At 45.2% G+C, this 20,973-nt stretch overlaps 1 protein-coding gene across 3 annotated transcripts in view; it reads right to left on the reverse strand.

Annotated features, from left to right (window-relative positions):
- The window catches only part of alg1 (ALG1 chitobiosyldiphosphodolichol beta-mannosyltransferase), a 129,558-nt gene that overhangs the window by 30,506 nt on the left and 78,079 nt on the right, over positions 1–20,973 (reverse strand). The gene's annotated exons all lie outside the window — the stretch shown is intronic.

The following is a 20,973-nucleotide window of genomic DNA, read 5'->3' on the forward strand; positions in this document are numbered from 1 at the left end:
AAATGCAGCGAGTTACCCAGACATCCTGACCAACATTCAAGTAGCACCATCAAGTTTACTGATTGTGGATCTCATTTGCTATGAGCAAGTTGGATGCCACATTTGCCTACAGAGAAGTGACTGCATTTCAGAAGTAACTTGGTTATTGTGAAACACTTTACGATGTCCCGAACACACGATATATGTAGAAAAATCACAGATCGGTGTAGGAATTATAAGGTTGTAATAGTAGGTGATTTTAACTTTCCTAATATTGACTGGGTCTGCCTCAGTGCTAAGGAATCAGATGGAGAAGAATTTGTTAAGTGTGTCCAGGATAGCTTTCTGAAGCAGTATGTGGATGGCCCTACTAGAGAAGGGGCTACACTCGACCTCCTCTTAGGAAGTGAGGATGGGCAGGTGGTTGATGTGTCAGTGGGGACTTTGGGACCAGTGACCATAACTCTATTAGCTTCAAGATAGTTATGGAAAAGGATAGGACTGGTCCTCAGGTTGAAGTCCTAAATTGGGGGAAGGCTAATTTTGATGGCATCAGACAGGAACTCTCAAAAATTGATTGGGATGGATGTTTACAGGTAACGGGACATCTGGCAAGTGGGAGGCTTTTAAAAGTGAGATAGGACGAGTTCAGGGCTGGCATGTTCCTGTTAGATGGAAGGGCAAGGCTGGCAAGTTCAGGGAACCTTGGTTGACGAGGGATATTGACGGTCTGGTCAGGGCAAAGAAGGAGGCATGTGTCAGGTATAGGCAGCAAGGATCAAGCGAGTCCCTCGAGGAGTATAAGGGATGTAGGAGTACATTTGAGGAAATTAGGAGGGTGAAAGGGGGTCATGAGATTTCCCTCGCAGATAAGATAAAGGAGAATCCTAAAAGATTCTATAAGTATATTAAGAGTAAAAGGGTAGCTAGGGAGAGAGTAGGTCCACTTAAGGATCAGTGTGGTAATCTATGTGTGGAGCCACAGGAAATGGGCGAGGTCTTAAATGAATACTTCTCGTCTGTATTTACCGTGGAGAAGGTCATGGAAGCTAGTGAGTTCAATGGAGGGACCACCGATATCCTGGAGCATATCAACATTACAAAGGAAGAGGTGTTGGAGGTTTTGAAGTGCATTAAGGTGGATAAATCCCCAGGGCTTGACCAGGTGTCTCCTAGGATGCTATGGAAAGCAAGGGAGGAGATTGCTGGGGCCCTGGCAGAGATCTTTGTATCATCGTTAACCACGGGTGAGGTACCAGAAGACTGGAGGATAGCTAATGTTGTGCCCTTATTTAAGAAGGGCAGCAGGGATAAGCCAGGGAACTACAGGCCGGTGAGCCTGACATCAGTGGTGAGAAAGTTATTGGAAGGGATTCTGAGAGACAGGATTTATATGCATTTGGAAAGGCAAGGTCTGATTAGGGATAGTCAGCATGGCTTTGTGCATGGGAAATCATGTCTCACGAATTTGATTGAGTTTTTTGAGGAGGTGACCAAGAGGATTGACAAGGGCAGGGCGATGGACATTGTCTACATGGACTTTAGCAAGGCCTTTGACAAGGTCCCGCATGGTAGGCTGGTCCAGAAGGTTCGAACACATGGAATCCAGGGTGAGCTAGTCAATTGGCGGCGGCACAGTGGCGCAGTGGTTAGCACTGCAGCCTCACAGCTCCAGGGACCCGGGTTCAATTCTGGGTACTGCCCGTGTGGAGTTTGCAAGTTCTCCCTGTGACTGCGTGGGTTTTCGCCGGGTGCTCCGGTTTCCTCCCACAGCCAAAGACTTGCAGGTGATAGGTAAATTGGCCATTGTAAATTGCCCCTAGTGTAGGTAGATGGTAGGAAATATGGGATTACTGTAGGTTTAGTATAAATGGGTGGTTCTTGGTCGGGACAGACTCGGTGGGCCGAAGGGCCTGTTTCAGTGCTGTATTAGAATTTTTTTTTAAAGAACATTACAGCGCAGTACAGGCCCTTTGGCCCTCGATGTTGCGCCGACCTGTGAAACCATCTGACCTACACTATTCCATTTTCATCCATATCTCTAAATAAAAAATAAAATAATAAAAATTGGATACAAAATTGGCTTGGTGATAGGAGGCAGAGGGTGGTAGTGGAGGGTTGTTTTTCAGATTGGAGGCCAGTAACCAGCGGTGTGCTGCAGGGATTGGTGCTGGGCCCTCTGTTGTTTGTCATATATATTAATGACTTGGATAAGAACGTAGGGGGCATGATTAGTAAGTCTGCAGATGACACTAAAATTGGTGGTACAGTGGACAGTGAAGACGGTTGTCTAAGGTTACAACAGGATACAGAAATCTTTGTATCCTCATTGGCTACAGGTGAGGTCCCAGGGGACTGGAGAATAGCCAATGTTGTTCCTTTGTTTAAGAAGGGTGGTAAGGATAATCCAGGAAATTATAGGCGTGAGCCTTACGTCGGTGGTAGGGAAACTATTAGAGAGGATTCTTTGGGACGGGATTTACACCCATTTGGAAACAAACGAACTTATTAGCGAGAGACAACATGGTTTTGTGAAGGGGAGGTCGTGTCTTACTAATTTGATTGAGTTTTTTGAGGAAGTGATGAAGATGATTGATGAGGGAAGGGCAGTGGATGTTGTCTATATGGACTTTAGTAAAGCCTTTGACAAGGTCCCACATGGCAGACTGGTGCAAAAGGTGAAGTCACACGGGATCAGAGGTGAGCTGGCAAGATGGATACAGAACTGGCTCCGTCACAGATGGGTGTTTTTCTGAACGGAGGGATGTGACTAGTGGTGTTCCGCAGGGATCAGTGCTGGGACCTTTACTCTTTGTATTATATATAAATGATTTGGAGGAAAATGTAGCTGGTCTGATTAGTAAGTTTGCGGACGACACAAAGGTTGGTGGAGTTGCGGATAATGATGAGGATAGTCAGAGGATACAGCAGAATATAGATCGGTTGGAGACTTGGGCGGAGAAATGGCAGATGGAGTTTAATTCGGACAAATGTGAGGTATTGCATTTTGGAAGGTCTAATGCAGGTGGGAGGTATACAGTAAATGGCAGAACCCTTAGGAGTATTGACAGGCAGAGAGATCTGGGCGTACAGGTCCACAGGTCACTGAAAGTGGCAACGCAGGTGGATAAGGTAGTCAAGAAGGCTTACGGCATGCTTGCCTTCGTCGGTCAGGGCATAGAGTATAAAAATTGGTGAGTCATGCTGCAGTTGTACAGAACTTTAGTTAGGCCACACTTACAATATTGCGTGCAATTCTGGTTGCCATACTACCAGAAGGACGTGGAGGCTTTGGAGAGGGTACAGAGGAGGTTTACCAGGATGTTGCCTGGTCTGGAGGGCATTAGCTATGAGGAGAGGTTGGAAAAACTCGGATTGTTTTCACTGGAACGACGGAGGTGGAGGGGCGACATGATAGAGGTTTACAAAGTTATGAGCGGCATGGACAGAGTGGACAGTCAGAAGTTTTTTCCTAGGGTGGAAGAGTCAGTTACTAGGGGACATAGGTTTAAGGTGCGAGGGGCAAAGTTTAGAGGGGATGTGCGAGGCATGTTTTTTACACAGAGGGTGGTGAGTGCCTGGAACTTGCTGCCAGGGGAGGTGGTGGAAACAGATACGATAGCGACGTTTAAGAGACATCTTGACAAATATATGAATAGGAAGGGAATAGAGGGGTATGGGCCGTGGAAGTGCAGAAGGTGTTATTTTTGGCAGGCATCAAGATAGGCGCAGGCTTGGAGGGCCGAATGGCCTGTTCCTGTGCTGTACTGTTCTTTGGGAAAGTGGGCAAGGGATTGGCAAATGGAATTTAACACAGACAAGTGTGAAGTGATGCATTTTGGGAAGTTAAACCAGGGCAGGACATATACAGTGACTGGCAGGGCCCTGGGGAGTGTCCTTGAGCAGAGAGACCTTGGGGTGCAAGTACATAGTTCCCTGAAAGTGGCAACACAGGTAGACAGGGTGGTGAAGAAGGCATATGGTATGCTTGCCTTCATCGGCCGAGGCATTGAGTACAAGAGTTGGGACGTCATGTTACAGTTGTACATAACGTTGGTTAGGCCGCATTTGGAGTACTGTGTGCAGTTTTGATCGCCGCACTACAGGAAAGATGTGATTAAGCTAGAGAGGGTGCAGAAAAGATTCACAAGGATGTTGCCTGGTTTGGAGGGCTTGAGTTATAAAGAGAGATTGGATAGGCTGGGTCTGTTTTCCCTGGAGCGAAGGAGGCTGAGAGGGGACATGATAGAGGTATATAAAATTATGAGAGGCATAGATAGGGTAGATAGCCAGAGTCGGTTTCCCATGGTTGAGGTGACTAAAACTAGAGAGCATAGATTTAAGGTGAGAGGGAGGAGGTTTAAAGGGGATCAAAGGAGTAAATTTTTCACACAAATAATGGTGGGTATCTGGAATGAGCTGCCTGAGGAGGTGGTGGAGGCAGGAACAGTAGTGACATTTAAGAGGCATCTGGACAGGTACTTGAATGAGAAAGGCATAGAGGGATATGGAATTAATGCAGGCAGGTGGGATTAGTATAGATAGGCATTATGGTCAGCATGGACGCGATGGGCCAAAGGGCCTGTTTCTATGTTGTATGCCTCTATGATATTATATGAATGGAAATTCTTCCTATCCTTTGTAACTTCGCACTATTTTCTGCAACAGTTCCCTGACAACATATGAACATAATGGTCTAGAATTTCACGAGCACCCAGTTTTGGGTGTTCGCCCAGTGCACAACTGGGGAGATCCAAGGAGTTCTGGATATTGAGCCTCAGACTCCATTTGAATAGGAATGGCACTGTGGGAGGAGCCCACAGGTAAATCATGGCCTTGGGGGTGGGGTGGAAAGCAATCAGTGTCACTGTCGAGCAGTTTCCTTATGTCTCCTCTGGTTCTTTTGCCAACCATTTTAAGTCTGTGTCCTCTGGTTACTGACTCTTCTGCCACTGGAAACAGTTTCTCCTAATTACTCTATTAAAACTATTCATGATTCTGAACACCTCTATCAAATCTCCTCTTCATGTTCTCTGCTCTAAGGAGAACAGCCCCATCTTCCACAGTCTCCACATAACTGAAATCCCTCATTCCTGGTACCGTCCCGAGTAAATCTACTCTATACCCTCCCCTAAGACCTTGACATCCTTTCTAAAGTGTAGTGCCCAGAATTGGAGACAATAGTCCAGCTGAGGCTCAACCAGTGTTTTATAATGGTTTCGCATAACTTACCTTATTGTTATAGCTGCTTTGTAATATTGGTTTCTCCAATTGCACTAGCTGTCTCTGGGCAAACCAATCTTGTAATGGGCATTAGGCCCATTATTTGCATATGCAAATAAAACTCATTTCAGGTGTGGATGAAGAACTTCTTTACCCAGAGAGTGGTTAAAATATGGAACCTGCTGCCACAAGGAGTAGTTGAAGCAAACAGCATAGATGCATTTAAGGGGAAGCTGGATCAACAAGTGGGAGAAAGGAATAGAAGGTTATGCTGACAGGGTTTGATGAAGAGGCTCGTGTGCAGCATTAACACGGCCATGGACCAGTTAGGCTGAATGGATAGTTTTTATGCTATACATTCAATCCAGGATTTTCTGGATTATCATTTTATGTAACATATAATATTGCATCAGGGACACTGATTTATTGTGTTTGAATAAGTCAAATTGTGTCTCTATTACACAGTATTTATTGTAGGAGCTTTTGGTGATATTTTCAGGCTCAAATGGTGGGATTATGTCCAGATTTAATGGAAACTGTAAATTGGTGGCTTTTAATTAAGTGTCCATTTAATTCATTCGTTTATTTTATATATTACCTTTTTTAATGAGTCCTAGATAGAGAGGAAGATGGTAAGGAGGATGGTTTCTGTAGGAACTGTATATAGCAGTTGGGGTGGGCATCTCAGTTAGTACTGTTGAAAGGAGAGTCCTGGATTTTTCTGAGCAGAGGTTATAAGATCTGGTAGGATGGGTGGAGAAGGGGAATGAGGCGGAGTGTTGGGAAAGCAAGCTGAGTATTCAATCTGAAAAATACAGGTTCTCTTCAGTCACTAGGAAACCTTGTAGATGGTACACCACTGTGCGTCAGTGGTGGAGGGAGTGAATGTTTGTAGATGGGGTGACAATCAAGCGGGCTGCTTTGTCCTGGATGATGTCGAGCTTCTTGAGTGTTGTTGGAGCTGCACCCATCCAGGCAAGTGGAGAGTATTCCATCACACTCCTGAGTTGTGCCTTACAGATCGTGGACAGCCTTTGGGGAGTCAGGAGGTGAGTTACTCACCTCAGGATTCCCAGCCTCTGACCTGCTCTTGTAGCCACGGTATTTATATGGCTACTCCAGTTCAGTTTCTGGTCAATGGTAGCCCCTAGGATGTTGATAGTGGGGGATTCAGCGATGGTAATGCCATTGAATGTCAAGGGGAGAAGGTTAGATTCTCTTTTGTTGGAGATGGTCATTGCCTGGCACTTATGTGGCGCGAATGTTACTTGCCACATATCAGCCCAAGCCTGGATATTGTCCAAGTCTTGCTGCATTTCTACACAGACCGCTTCAGTATCTGAGGAGTCACGAATGGTGTTGAACATTGTGCAATCATCAGCGAACATCCCACTTCTGACCTTATGATTGAAGGAAGGTTATTGATGAAGCAGCTTAAGATGGTTGGGCCTAGGACACTACCCTGAGCAACTCCTGCAGTGATGTCCTGGAGCTCAGATGATTGACCTCCAACAACCACAACCATCTTCCTTTGCACTAGGTCTGACTCCAGCCAGCGGAGGGTTTTCCCCGATTCCCATTAACCTCAGTTTTGCTAGGGCTCCTAGATGCCATACTCGGTCAAAGGCTGCCTTGATGTCAAGGCCAGTCACTGTCACCTCACCTCTTGAGTTCAGCTCTTTTGTCCATGTTTGAACCAAAGCTGTAATGAGGTCAGGAGCTGAGTGGCCCTGGTGGAACCCAAACTGAGCGTCACTGAGCAGGTTATTACTAAGCAAGTGCCGCTTGATGGCACTGTTGATGACACCGTCCATCACTTTACTGAAGATTGAGAGTAGGCTGATGGGGCGGTAATTGGCCAGGTTGGATTTGTCCTGCTTTTTGTGTATAGGACATACCTGGGAAATTTTCCACATTGCAGGGTAGATGCCAGTGTTGTAGCTGTACTGAAGCAGCTTGGCTAGGGGCGCGGCAAGTTCTGGAGCACAGGTCTTCAGTACTATTGCTGGAATGTTGTCAGGGCCCATAGCTTTTGCAGTATCCAGTGCCTTCAGTCGTTTGTTGATATCACGCGGAGTGAATCAAATTGGCTGAAGTCTGGCATCTGTAATGCTGGGGACTTCAAGAGGAGGCCAAGATGGATCATCAACTCGGCACTTCTGACTGAAGATTGTTGCAAATGCTTCTGCCTTATCTTTCGCACTGATGTGCTGGGCTCCCCCATCATTGAGGATGGGGATATTTGTGGAGCCACCTCCTCCAGTTAGTTGTTTAATTGTCTGCTAGAGAGTGGCTCTCTAGCAGAGCAAGACTACACCTTCTTCTGGCAGGGCAGGGATCCTGAAGAACCAAGACAGCATGGAGTGGGCTTCGCCATCAGAAACTCCTTGCTCAGCATGATAGAGCCTCCCTCAAATGGCTCGGAACGCATACTGTCCATCCGACTGCTCACCACCTCTGGTCCAGTACACCTACTCAGCATCTATGCTCCAACACTCTGTTCCGCACCTGAAGCTAAAGACCAGTTCTATGAACAACTCCATAACATCATTAGCAGCATCCCCAACACCGAACACCTATTCCTGCTGGGGGACTTTAATGCCAGGGTTGGGGCCGACCATGACTCATGGCCCTCCTGCCTTGGGCGCTATGGCGTTGGAAGGATGAATGAGAACGGGCAGAGACTGCTTGAGTTGTGTACCTATCATAACCTCTGCATCACCAACTCGTTCTTTCACACTAAACCCTGTCACCAGGTTTCATGGAGGCACCCAAGATCACGTCGTTGGCACCAGCTAGACCTCATTGTCACAAGGCGAGCCGCCTTAAACAGTGTTCAAATCACACGCAGCTTCCACAGTGCGGACTGCGACACCGACCACTCCCTGGTGTGCAGCAAGGTTAGACTCAGACCAAAGAAGTTGCATCATTCCAAGCAGAAGGGCCACCCGCGCATCAACACGAGCAGAATTTCTCACCCACAGCTGTTACAAAAATTTCTAAATTCACTTGTAACAGCCCTTCAAAACACTCCCACAGGGGATGCTGAGACCAAGTGGGCCCACATCAGAGACGCCATCTATGAGTCAGCTTTGACCACCTACGGCAAAAGTGCGAAGAGAAATGCAGACTGGTTTCAATCTCATAATGAAGAGCTGGAACCTGTCATAGCCGCTAAGCGCATTGCACTTTTGAACTACAAGAAAGCCCCCAGCGATTTAACATCCGCAGCACTTAAAGCAGCCAGAAGTACTGCACAAAGAACAGCTAGGCGTTGCGCAAACGACTACTGGCAACACCTATGCAGTCATATTCAGCTGGCCTCAGACACCGGAAACATCAGAGGAATGTATGATGGCATGAAGAGAGCTCTTGGGCCAACCATCAAGAAGATCACCCCCCTCAAATCTAAATCGGGGGACATAATCACTGACCAACGCAAACAGATGGACCGCTGGGTTGAGCACTACCTAGAACTGTACTCCAGGGAGAATGCTGTCACTGAGACTGCCCTCAATGCAGCCCAGCCTCTACCAGTCATGGATGAGCTGGACATACAGCCAATCAAATCGGAACTCAGTGATGCCATTGATTCCCTAGCCAGCGGAAAAGCCCCTGGGAAGGACAGCATTACCCCTGAAATAATCAAGAGTGCCAAGCCTGCTATACTCTCAGCACTACATGAACTGCTATGCCTGTGCTGGGACGAGGGAGCAGTACCCCAGGACATGCGCGATGCCAACATCATCACCCTCTATAAAAACAAAGGTGACCGCGGTGACTGCAACAACTACCGTGGAATCTCCCTGCTCAGCATAGTGGGGAAAGTCTTTGCTCGAGTCGCTCTGAACAGGCTCCAGAAGCTGGCCGAGCGCGTCTACCCTGAGGCACAGTGTGGCTTTCGTGCAGAGAGATCGACTATTGACATGCTGTTCTCCCTTCGTCAGATACAGGAGAAATGCCGTGAACAACAGATGCCCCTCTACATTGCTTTCATTGATCTCACCAAAGCCTTTGACCTCGTCAGCAGACGTGGTCTCTTCAGACTACTAGAAAAGATCGGATGTCCACCAAAGCTACTAAGTATCATCACCTCATTCCATGACAATATGAAAGGCACAATTCAACATGGTGGCTCCTCATCAGAGCCCTTTCCTATCCTGAGTGGTGTGAAACAGGGCTGTGTTCTCGCACCCACACTTTTTGGGATTTTCTTCTCCCTGCTGCTTTCACATGCGTTCAAATCCTCTGAAGAAGGAATTTTCCTCCACACAAGATCAGGGGGCAGGTTGTTCAACCTTGCCCGTCTAAGAGCGAAGTCCAAAGTACGGAAAGTCCTCATCAGAGAACTCCTCTTTGCTGACGATGCTGCTTTAACATCTCACACTGAAGAATGCCTGCAGAGTCTCATCGACAGGTTTGCGTCTGCCTGCAATGAATTTGGCCTAACCATCAGCCTCAAGAAAACGAACATCATGGGGCAGGATGTCAGAAATGCTCCATCCATCAATATTGGCGACCACGCTCTGGAAGTGGTTCAAGAGTTCACCTACCTAGGCTCAACTATCACCAGTAACCTGTCTCTAGATGCAGAAATCAACAAGCGCATGGGTAAGGCTTCCACTGCTATGTCCAGACTGGCCAAGAGAGTGTGGGAAAATGGCGCACTGACACGGAACACAAAAGTCCGAGTGTATCAGGCCTGTGTCCTCAGTACCTTGCTCTACGGCAGCGAGGCCTGGACAACGTATGCCAGCCAAGAGCGACGTCTCAATTCATTCCATCTTCGCTGCCTTCGGAGAATACTTGGCATCAGGTGGCAGGACTATATCTCCAACACAGAAGTCCTTGAAGCGGCCAACACCCCCAGCTTATACACACTACTGAGTCAGCGGCGCTTGAGATGGCTTGGCCATGTGAGCCGCATGGAAGATGGCAGGATCCCCAAAGACACATTGTACAGCGAGCTCGCCACTGGTATCAGACCCACCGGCCGTCCATGTCTCCGTTATAAAGACGTCTGCAAACGCGACATGAAATCGTGTGACATTGATCACAAGTCGTGGGAGTCAGTTGCCAGCATTCGCCAGAGCTGGCGGGCAGCCATAAAGACAGGGCTAAATTGTGGCGAGTCGAAGAGACTTAGTAGTTGGCAGGAAAAAAGACAGAGGCGCAAGGGGAGAGCCAACTGTGCAACAGCCCCAACAAACAAATTTCTCTGCAGCACCTGTGGAAGAGCCTGTCACTCCAGAATTGGCCTTTATAGCCACTCCAGGCGCTGCTTCACAAACCACTGACCACCTCCAGGCGCGTATCCATTGTCTCTCGAGATAAGGAGGCCCAAAAGAAAGAATTCATGGTTGGATGTGGCAGGACTGCAGAGCTTAGATCTGATCCATTGGTTATGGGATCGCTTAGCTCTGTCTATCGCATGCGGTTTACGCAATTTGGCACGCAGATAGTCCTGTGTTCCAGCTTCACCAGGTTGATACGTCATTTTGAGATATGCCTGGTACTGCTCCTGGCATGCCCTCCTGCACTCTTCATTGAACCAGGGTTGGTCTCCTGGTTTAATTGTAATGGTAGGGTGGGGGATATGCTGGGCCATGAGGTTACAGATTGTGGTTGAGTACAATTCTGCTGCTGCTGCTGATGGCCCACAGCGCCTCATGGATGCCCAGTTTTGCATTGCTAGATCTATTCGAAATCTGTCCCATTTAGCACAGTGGTAGTGCCACACAACACGATGGACGGTATCCTCAATGTGAAGGCGGGACTTCGTCTCCACAATGACTGTGCGGTGGTCACTCCTACCAATACTGTCATGCACAAATGCATCTGCGGCAGGAAGCTTGGTAAAGTATGTTTTCCCCCCTTGTTGGTTCCCTCACCACCTGCCGCATACCCAGTCTAGCAGATATGTCCTTTAGGACTCGGCCAGCTCGGTCAGTAGTGGTGCTACCGAGCCACTTCAACAGCACCTTCTACCAACTAGAAGGACAAGGGCAGCAAATACATGGGAACACCACCACCTGCAAGTTCCCCTCCAAGTCACACACCATCCTGACTTGGAACTATATCGCTGTTCCTTCACTGTCGCTGGGTCAAAATCCTGGAACTCCCTTCCTAACAGCATTGTGGGTGTACCTACCCCACATGGACTGCAGCGGTCCAAGAAGGAAGCTCACCACCACCTTCTCAAGGGCAATTAGGGATGGGCAATAAATGCTGGCCAAGCCAGTGACGCCCACGTCCCATGAATAAATTTTAAAAAAAACAGGGGTGACATGTGAATGGGACAGTGCACGTTAAGATGCAGGCAGTACAGATTTGGATAAGCTCAAGTTTACAAAGGGTGAAAGGCGAGAGGCCAGCAATTGAAGAATCGGGTCTAAAGATAACAAAGGCGCGGATAAGGGTTTCAGCAGCAGATGAGATGAGGCAGGGGTAGAGACGAACAAAAGGTGGAAGTAAGAAGTCTTGGTGATGGAGAGGATATAGGGTTGGAAGTTGACCTCATGGTCAATCAGGACGCTAAGATTGTAAACCATCGAGTTCCATTCAGGCAGTGACTAGGGAGAGGGATAGAGTGATGGATCTGGAACAGAGTTTGCAATGGGACTGAAGGCAATGGCTTCTGGTCTTCCCAATATTATTCAAAGTGAATACTCAGCTTGCTTTCCCCAACTCTCTGCCTCAATCCCCTTCCCCACCCTACCAGGTCTCATAACTTCTGCTCAGAAAAATCCAGGACTCTAACAGATAACATAGCATCAGAGACACTGATTAATTAATGATCTCATAGTGAAGGCACCCCTATGTAGCAGCGATCATAATATGATTGAATTTTACATTCAGTTTGAGGGACAGAAGAGTGGGTCCAAGACTATATTTTAAATTTAAATAAGGGCAATTATGAGGGCATGAAAGCAGAGCTAGCTAAAGTGAACTGGCAAGTTAGGTTAAGGGATAGATCAATAGAGATGCAGTGGCAGACATTTAAGGGGATATTTCAGAATACACAGAATAGATACATTCCAATGAGAAATAAAAATTCCAAGGGGAGGAGCCACTGTCCGTGGTTAATTAAAAAGGTTTTAAAGATAATATCAAAATTAAAGAAAAAGCATATAATTGTGCAAAGATGAGTGGCAGGCCAGAAGATTGGACAGAATATAAAAAACAGCAAAGAGTGACTACAAGATTGATAAGGAGGGAGAAATTAGAGTACAAGAGAAAGCTAGCTAGAAATATAAAAACAGATAGTCAGAATTTCTATAGATATTTAAAAAAGAAAAAAAAAACTTAAAGTGTTGGTACTATAGAAAGTGAGTCTGGGGAATTAATGAAGGAAAATAAGGAGATGGCAGATGAATCGAATGGGTATTTTGCATCGGTCTTCACTATAGAGGATACAAGTAACATTCCTGAAGTAGCTGTAATTCAGGAAATGGGAGGGAGGAACTCAAGAAAATTACAATCACCAGGGAAATGGTATGGAGCAAATTGTTGGAGCTGCGGGCTGATGTGTCCCAGGTCCTGATGGACTTGATCTCCTAGGGTCTTAAAAGAAGTGGCTAGTGAGATAGTTGATGCATTGGTTTTAATTTTCCAAAATTCCCTCGATTCGGGGAAGGTTCCATTAGATTGGAAAATAGCAAATGTAACTCCTTTATTCAAAAAGGGAGGGAGACAGAAAGTAGGAAACTACAGGCCAGTTTGCGTAACCCCTGTTTTAGGGAAAGCATTAACAACTATTATTAAAAATGCTATAGCAGAGCACTTAGAAAAATTCAAAGTAATCAGGCAGAGTCAACATGGTTTTTTGAAAGGGAAATCATTTTAAACCAATTTATTGGAGTTCATTGAAGAAGTAACATGTGCTATGGATAATGGGGAACTGGTGGATGGACTGTACGTAGATTTGATAAGGTGTCACATCAAAGGTTAGTGGAAAATAAAAGCTCATGGTGCAAGGGGTAACATATTGGCATGGACAAAAGATTGGCTAGCCAACAGGAAACACAACGTAGGCATAAATGGGTCATTTTCTGGCTGGCAAAGTGTCACAAGTGGTGTGCCACGGGGATCTGTGCTGGGGCATCAACTTTTTACAATTTATATAAATGACTTGGATGAAAGGACCAAAGGTATGATTGCTAAATTTGCTGATGACACAAAGATAGTTAGGAAAGTAACTTGTGAAGAAGACATAAGGAGGCTACAAAGGGATATAGATAGGTTAAGTGAGTGGGCAAAGATTTGGCAAATGGAGTATAATGTAGGAAAATGTGAAATTGTCCACTTTGGCAGGAAGAATAAAAAAGCAGCATATTATCTAAATGGGGAGAGATTGCAGAGCTCTGAGATGCAGAGGAATCGGAGTGTCCAAGTGCATGAATCGCAAAATGTTAGTATGCAGGTTCAGCAAGTAATTAGGAAAGCGGTTAGATTGTTATCATTTATTGCCAGGGGAAATCAAGTACAAAAATAAAGAGGTTATGCTTCAGCTATACAGGGCATTGTTGAGACCACATCTGGAATACTGTGTACAGTATTGATCTCCTTATTTAAGGAAGGATGTAAATGCATTGGAAGCAGTTCAGAGAAGGTTTACTAGACTAATACCTGGAATGGGCGAGTTGTTTTATGAGGCAGGTTGGACAGGCTCGGCTTGTAACCACTGGAGTTTAGGAGAGTAAGAGGTGTCTTGAATGAAACATACAAGATTCTGAGGGGTCTTGACAGGGTGGATGTGGAAAGGATGTTTCCCCTTGTGGGAGAATCTAGAAGTAGGGATCACTGTTTAAAAATAAGGGGTCGCCCATTTAAGACAGAGATGACGAGAATTCTTTTCTCTGAGGGTCGTGAGTCTTTGGAATTTTCTTCCTCAAAAAGCTGTGGAAGCAGAGTCTTTGAATATTTTTAAGGCAGATGTAGATAGATTCTTGATAAGAAAGGAGGTGAAAGGTTATTGGGGGTAGGTGAGAATGTGGAGTTGAGGTTACAATCAGATCAGCGATGATCTTATTGAATGCCGGAGCAGGCTTGAGGGGCCGAGTGGCCTACTCCTGCTCCTAATTACTAAATTCATATGTTAGCACAGAAGGAGGCTATTCGGCCCGTTGTGTCCGTGTCAGCTCTCTGCAAGAGCAACTTACCTAGTCCCACTCCCCTGCCTTTTCCCCATAGCCCTGCAATTTTTTTTCTCTTCAGAAAATTATCCAGTTTGAAGGCCTCGATTGAATCTGTCTCCACCACACACTCGGGTCGTGCAATCCGGATCCCAACCCCTCACTCTATAAAAGTATTTTTCCTCATGTCACTTGGTTTTTTTTGCCAATCACCTTAAATCAGTGTCCTCTGGTTCTCAATCCTTCAGCCAAAGGGAACAGTTTCTCTCTATCTACTCTGTCCAGACCATGATTTTGAACACCTCTAACAAACCTCCTCGAATCTTCCCTTCTCCAAGGGGAACAGACCCTGCTTCTCCAACCTATTCATGTAACTGAAGTTCCTCATCCCTAGAACCATTCTTGGGAATCTTTTCTGAACCCTCTCTAATGCCTTAACATCCTTCTGAAAGTGTGGTGCCAAGAACTGGACACAATACTTCAGTATTGACCAAACCAGTGTTTTATAAAGGTTTATCATAACTTCATTGCTTTTGTACTCTATGCCTCTATTTATAAAGCCCAGGATCCCGTATGCTTTATTAACCACTTTCTCAACCTGCCCTGCAACCTTCAATGATTTGTACACATACACCCATAGGTCCTTCTGCTCCTGCACCCACTTTAGAATTGTACCCATTAATATATATTGCCGCTTCTTGTTCTTCTTACTAAATGAATCACTTCACATTTTCCTGCATTAAATTTCATCTGCCACTTGTCCAGCCATTCCACCAGCCTGTCTCTATTCTCGAGGTTTATCCTCACTGTTCAAGGGGCTGAGTGGCCTACTCCTGCTTCTAATTCGTATGATCGTACTAAAAAAAAACTCAGCAACAAAGATCCATCCCGAGCTTACTGGGAATGTTAAGGAGGGTATTAGATGAAAAGAAAAGACTTATAATGTGGCAAACAATAGCATTGGGAGTGTTTCAGAAACCAGCAAAGGGCCACCAAAAAGTTGATAAAAAGTGAAGAAAATAGATTAAAGTAAACTAGCCAGCAATATAAAAACAGATGCAAGACTTTTCCCAAGTATAAAAAGGGGAGTAGCTAAAGAAAATGTTGGTCCCTTAGAGGCAGAGGCAGGAGAAATTATCATGGGGAATGAGGAACTAGCAGAGACATTGAACAAATATTTTGTGTCTGTCTTCACTGTAGAAGACACAAATTACATGCCATGCAATAATGAGTGAGGAACTTAAGGTAATTAACATGAAAATAAAAAGTATTGGAAAAACTTAAGGGGACTAAAATCTGACAAACCCCCAGTACCTGATCACCTACATCTTAGGGTTCTAAGAGAGGCCGCTGCAGAGAAAGTAGATGCTTTGGTTATGATTTTCCAAAATTCCCGAGATTCTAGATCAGTCTCAGCAGATTGCAAGTTAGCAAATGTAACACCACTATTCAAGAAAGGAGGGAGAGAGAAAACAGGGAACTATAGATCAGTTAGCCTGAAATCAGTCGTTGGGAAAATGCTGGAATCTGTTATAAAGGAAGTCTTAACAATGCACTTCGAAAAATCAGACAAAGTCAACGTGGTTTTATAAATGGAAAAACATGTTTGACTAAGTTTTTTGGAGGATGTAACTAGTAGGGTAGATAAAAGATGTAGTCTGCTTGGATCTCTAAAAGGAATTTGATAAGGTGCCACACAAAAGGTTAATAACTCATGGAGTTGGAGATAATATATTGGCATGGATGGAGGATTGGTGAACAGACAGGAAGCAGAGAGTAGGGATAAACGGGGCATTTTCAAGCTGGCAGGCTGTGACTAGGGGAGTGCCACAAGGATCAGTGCTGGGGCCGCAGCTATTTACAGTTTAAAAAGAGAAAGAGTTTGGATTGAGAGCAGAAAAGACAAATAATTTTTTTTTAATTAAAATTTTGCATTTTTAATTAAAACAATTAAAACCTGAAAGAATGACACTACCCTTGTAATAGTTAATTTTGAGTGCCAGAGAAGTTGAAAGGCAGTAATGCTGCTAGCAATTGCACAGAAAATCTATTGGTATTGATAAAACTGTCCTCCAGCTTGGGTATATTCTTGCTTACATTTCTTTTGATATTCAGTCATGGGATGTGGGCATACCTAAAAATCTACCAAATTCAATTTCCCATTCAGCTACCTAAAAATCTACCAAATTCAATTTCCCATTCAGCTACCTAAAAATCTACCAAATTCAATTTCCCATTCAGCTACCTAAAAATCTACCAAATTCAATTTCCCATTCAGCTACCTGAATATTTGCCAAATCCAATTTCCACAGTAAATAAATTCTTCACTATTCCTATTTTACTCAAGCCATTGAATCATAGAAATTTACAGCACAGGAGGCCATTTGGCCCATCATGTACATGCCGGCCGACAAGTAGCCATCCAGCCTAATCCCACATTCCAGCTCTTGGTACAGCACTTCTAGTGCATATCCAAATACTTGTTAAATGTATTGAGGGTTTTTGCCTCTACCATCCTTTCAGGCAATGAGTTCCAGATCCCCACCACCCTCTGGAATCCCCTCTAAACCTTCTACCACTTACCCTAAATCTATGCCCCTTGGTTATGGAGCCCTCAACCAAGGGGATTAGAGATGAGGTCCTGCAGGCTGAGTTTAGGGAGTCATGAAAGAGATTAGCAAGCAGGACCTCAAAAGGTAGTAATCTCCGGATTACTCCCCAGGCTATGTGCCAGTCAACATAGAAATAGGAGAATACAGCAGATGATGAAGAGATGGTGCAGGAGGGAGGGCTTCAGAGTTCTGGGACATTGGGATCAGTTCTGGGGAAAGTGCGACCTGCACAAGCTGGACAGTTTACACCTGAACAGGACTGGGACGAGCATCCTTACAGGAAGGTTTGCTCGTGCTGTTGGGGATTGTTTAAACTAGATTGGCAGGGGGATGGGAACCTGAGGGCAGTTTCAGATAGGACAATTTCAGGGCAGGGAACGGAAGGCAGAAAATTAGCAAGTGACTCTGAAAGACAGAAGAAGCAAAGGTTAAAACGTGTGCAGCACAGGAATTTGGCAGTGTTAAAGGATATTTACCTAAATGCAAGGAGTATAGCAAATAAAGCCGAGGAGCTGAGGGCACAGATTGACACAGGGCAATAAGATATCATTGCTATAATGGAAACTTAGTTTAAAAATGGTCAAAAATGGCAGCTCAACATCCCTGCATGTCGAGTTTTCAGGCAGGACTGAGAGGGGAATAAAAAAAGGAGGGTGTGTAGCATTATTGATCAAAGAATCTTACAGCCAAGAGGAGGAATGATATGCTAAATGAATCATCAAATGAGGCCATATGGGGGGAGCTCAGAAATAAAAAAAGGGGCAGCCACACTACTAGAAGTGTACGATAGACCCCCAAATAGTGAGAGGGAGGTAGAAGAACAAATATGTAGGCAAATGTCCGAATGCAAAAATAATAGGGCAATAATTTATTCTTCGGTAATGAAGCTGGGAAAGTGGATGAAGTAACTGCGTGACCGTTTTGGAGATGGTGACCAGTTAGATTCAGCATAATCATGGAAAAGGACAAAGATAAAAAAGGAGTATAAGTTCTAAATTGGGGGAAGGTAAATTTTATGAAGCTGAGAGGTGATCTGGCGAAAGTGGACTGGATACAGCTACTTGAAGGAAAATCAGTGGCAAACCAATGGGAGGCATTCAAAAGCGAGATACGACAGGCACAGTATAGACATGTCCCCACAAAGAAAAAGGATGGTACGGCCAAATCTAGAGCCCCCTGGTTCTTTGGAAGCTTACAGGGTAAGATAAAGCAGAAAAAGAAAGCTTATGATGGTCACAAAAAACTTAATACTTTAGAAAGCCTAGAGGATTATAGAAAGTGCAGGGGTGAAGTTAAAAAGGAACAAAGTGATTTTTGACAACGCAGCCAGCCAGTGACGTCATCCGATCGAGCCAACCTGCGCACATGTGCAAACGGGCTCCTGCTCTCTGCACATGTGCTGCTTTCCGCATTGCCAGGAGCGGTTGGCGCATGCACAGATGACATCATCGCATAACGCGGGAGAGAGAGCAAGCGGAGAAGCGGGGAGAGAGCAGCTGAAGACCTTGGTGGCAGCGGGTGCACTCACCTCCTCTCCACCCCCCCCACCCCACCGCCCGCACTCTCTGGCAATTCCCCCACCCGATCTCACCCGTCAGGTGTTTATTTTGTCTTTGTGTTATTATTTAAGCAGTGGCATCGTTCATTCAGGCAGCTTCCAGGACTTTGCTGACTGTGACGTTTTCGTTGAACAGGCTGCATTTGGGCATGTGCCAGTGCAGCGCCACCTAGTGGTTCTGTTGTCAGCCAAAAGGAAATTAGAAAAGCAAAGAAAGGTCATGAAAAATTAGCAGGTAAAATCAAGGAAAACACAAAAATGTTTTATTAGTACATTAAAAGTGAGAGGATAACTAAGGAAAGTGTAGGGCCTATCAGAGATGTACAAGGAAACTTATGCGTGGATGCAGAAGATGTGGGCAGGGTTCTTCATTAGTTTTTTGTCTCTGTCTTCACAAACAAGAGGGATGATGCAGACATTGTAATAAAAGAGGAAGAGTATGAAATATTAGATACGAGGAAGTACTAGAGGGTCTGACATCCTTGAAAGTGGATAAATTGCCAGGGCCGGATGGATTGCATCCCAGACTGCTAAAGGAAGCCAGGGAGGAAATAGCAGATGCGCTGTGGATCATCTTCAAATCCTCACTAGATACAGGCGAGGTACCAGACGATTGGAGGTCTGTGAACATTGCATCATCGTTTAAAAAGGGTGCGAGGGATAGATGAAATAAGTCCAGGCTGGTCAGTCTGATCTCAGTGGTGGGCAAATTATTAGAATCAATTCTGAGAGATAGAATAAACTGCCACTGAGAAAAGCATGGATTCATCAGGGATAGTCAGCATGGATTTGTTAAGGGTAGGTTGTGTATTACTAACTTAATTGAACTTTCTGAGGAAGTAACAAGGAGGATTGATGAGGGTAGTGCAGTGGATGTGGTCTACATGGATTTTAGTAAAGCATTTGATAAGGTCCCACATGACAGACTGGTCAGAAAAATAAAAGCATAAAAGCCCATGGGATAAAGGGGAATGTGGCAAGTTGGATCCAAAATTGGCTCAGTGACTGGAAACAAAGGTCGACGGATGTTTTTGTGAATGGAAAGCTGTTTCCAGTGATGTTCCACAGGGCTCAGTGTTGGGTCCCTTGCTGTTTGTGGTTTATATTAATGATTTGGACTTAAATGTGGGAGGCGTGATTGGGAAATTTGCAGATCACACAAAAATTGGCCGAGTATGAAGAGTGAAGAGGATAGCTGTAGATTCCAGAATGATATCAATGGTTTGGTTGAGTGGGCGGAAAAGTGGCAAATGGAATTCAATCCAGAGAAGTGTGAGGTAATGCATTTGGGGAGGGCTAACAAAGCAAGGGAATACAAAATAAAAGGGAGGATACTAAGAGCTGTAGAAGAAGTGAGAGACCTTGGAGTGCATGTCCACAGGTCCCTGAAGGTGGCAGGACAGGTAGATAGAGTGGTGAAGAATGCATATGGAATACTTTCCTTTACTGGTCGAGGTATAGAATGCTGGAACTGTATAAAACACTGGTTGGCCACAGCTGGAGTATTATGTACAGTTCTGGTCACTACATTACAGAAAGGACATAATTGTTCTGGACAGAGTACAAAGGAGGTTTACGTGAATGTTGCCAGGGCTTGAAAGTTGCAGCTATGAGGAAAGATTGGATCGACTGGGGTTGTTTTCTATGAACAGAGGAGGCTGGGGGGTAACTTAATTGAGGTGTACAAAATTATGAGGGGCACAGACAGAGTAGACATGAAGGACCTGTTTCCCCTACCAGGGGGCACTGATTTAAGGTGATTGGTAGAAGAATTAGAGGGGACATGAGGAAAAACGTTTTCACCGAGAAGGTGGTGGGCGTCTGGAATTCACCGCCCAGATCGGTGGCGGAGGCAGAAAATCTCAACTAATTTAAAAAGCTACCTGGACATGCACCTGAGGTGCTGTAACCAGCAAGGCTACGGATCAGGTGCAAGAAGGTGGGATTAGATTGGGCAGCTAGTTTTTTTTTTTAGCCGGCACTGACATGATGGGCTGAATGGCCTCTTTCTGTGCCGTAACTTTTCTATGGTTCTCATGGCTTTCCCATCCACTTCAATTCGGTCTCCCCTCAGCCTCCTCTATTCCAAAGAAAACAACCCTAGGCTATACAATCTTTCCTCATAGCTAAAATTCTCCAGTTCGGGCAACATCCTCATAAATCTCCTCTGCACCCTGTCGAGTGCAAACTAGTATTTTATACATAAATAAAAGCAAAATACTGCAGATGCTGAAAATCTGAAATAAAAACAAGAAATGCTGGAAATACTCAGCAGGTCTGGAAGTATCTGTGAAGACAGAAGCAGTGTTCACGTTTCAGGTCAGTTCTGATGAAAGGTCACTGACCTGAAACATTAACTGTGCTTCCCTCTCCACAGATACTGACAGACCTGCTGAGTATTTCCAGCATTTCATACAGTTCCAGCATAACCTCCCAGCTCTTATATTTTGTGCCTTGACTAATAAAG

The sequence above is a fragment of the Heterodontus francisci genome, chromosome 27 (genome assembly GCF_036365525.1).
Source record: "Heterodontus francisci isolate sHetFra1 chromosome 27, sHetFra1.hap1, whole genome shotgun sequence".
Lineage (NCBI taxonomy): Eukaryota > Metazoa > Chordata > Chondrichthyes > Heterodontiformes > Heterodontidae > Heterodontus > Heterodontus francisci.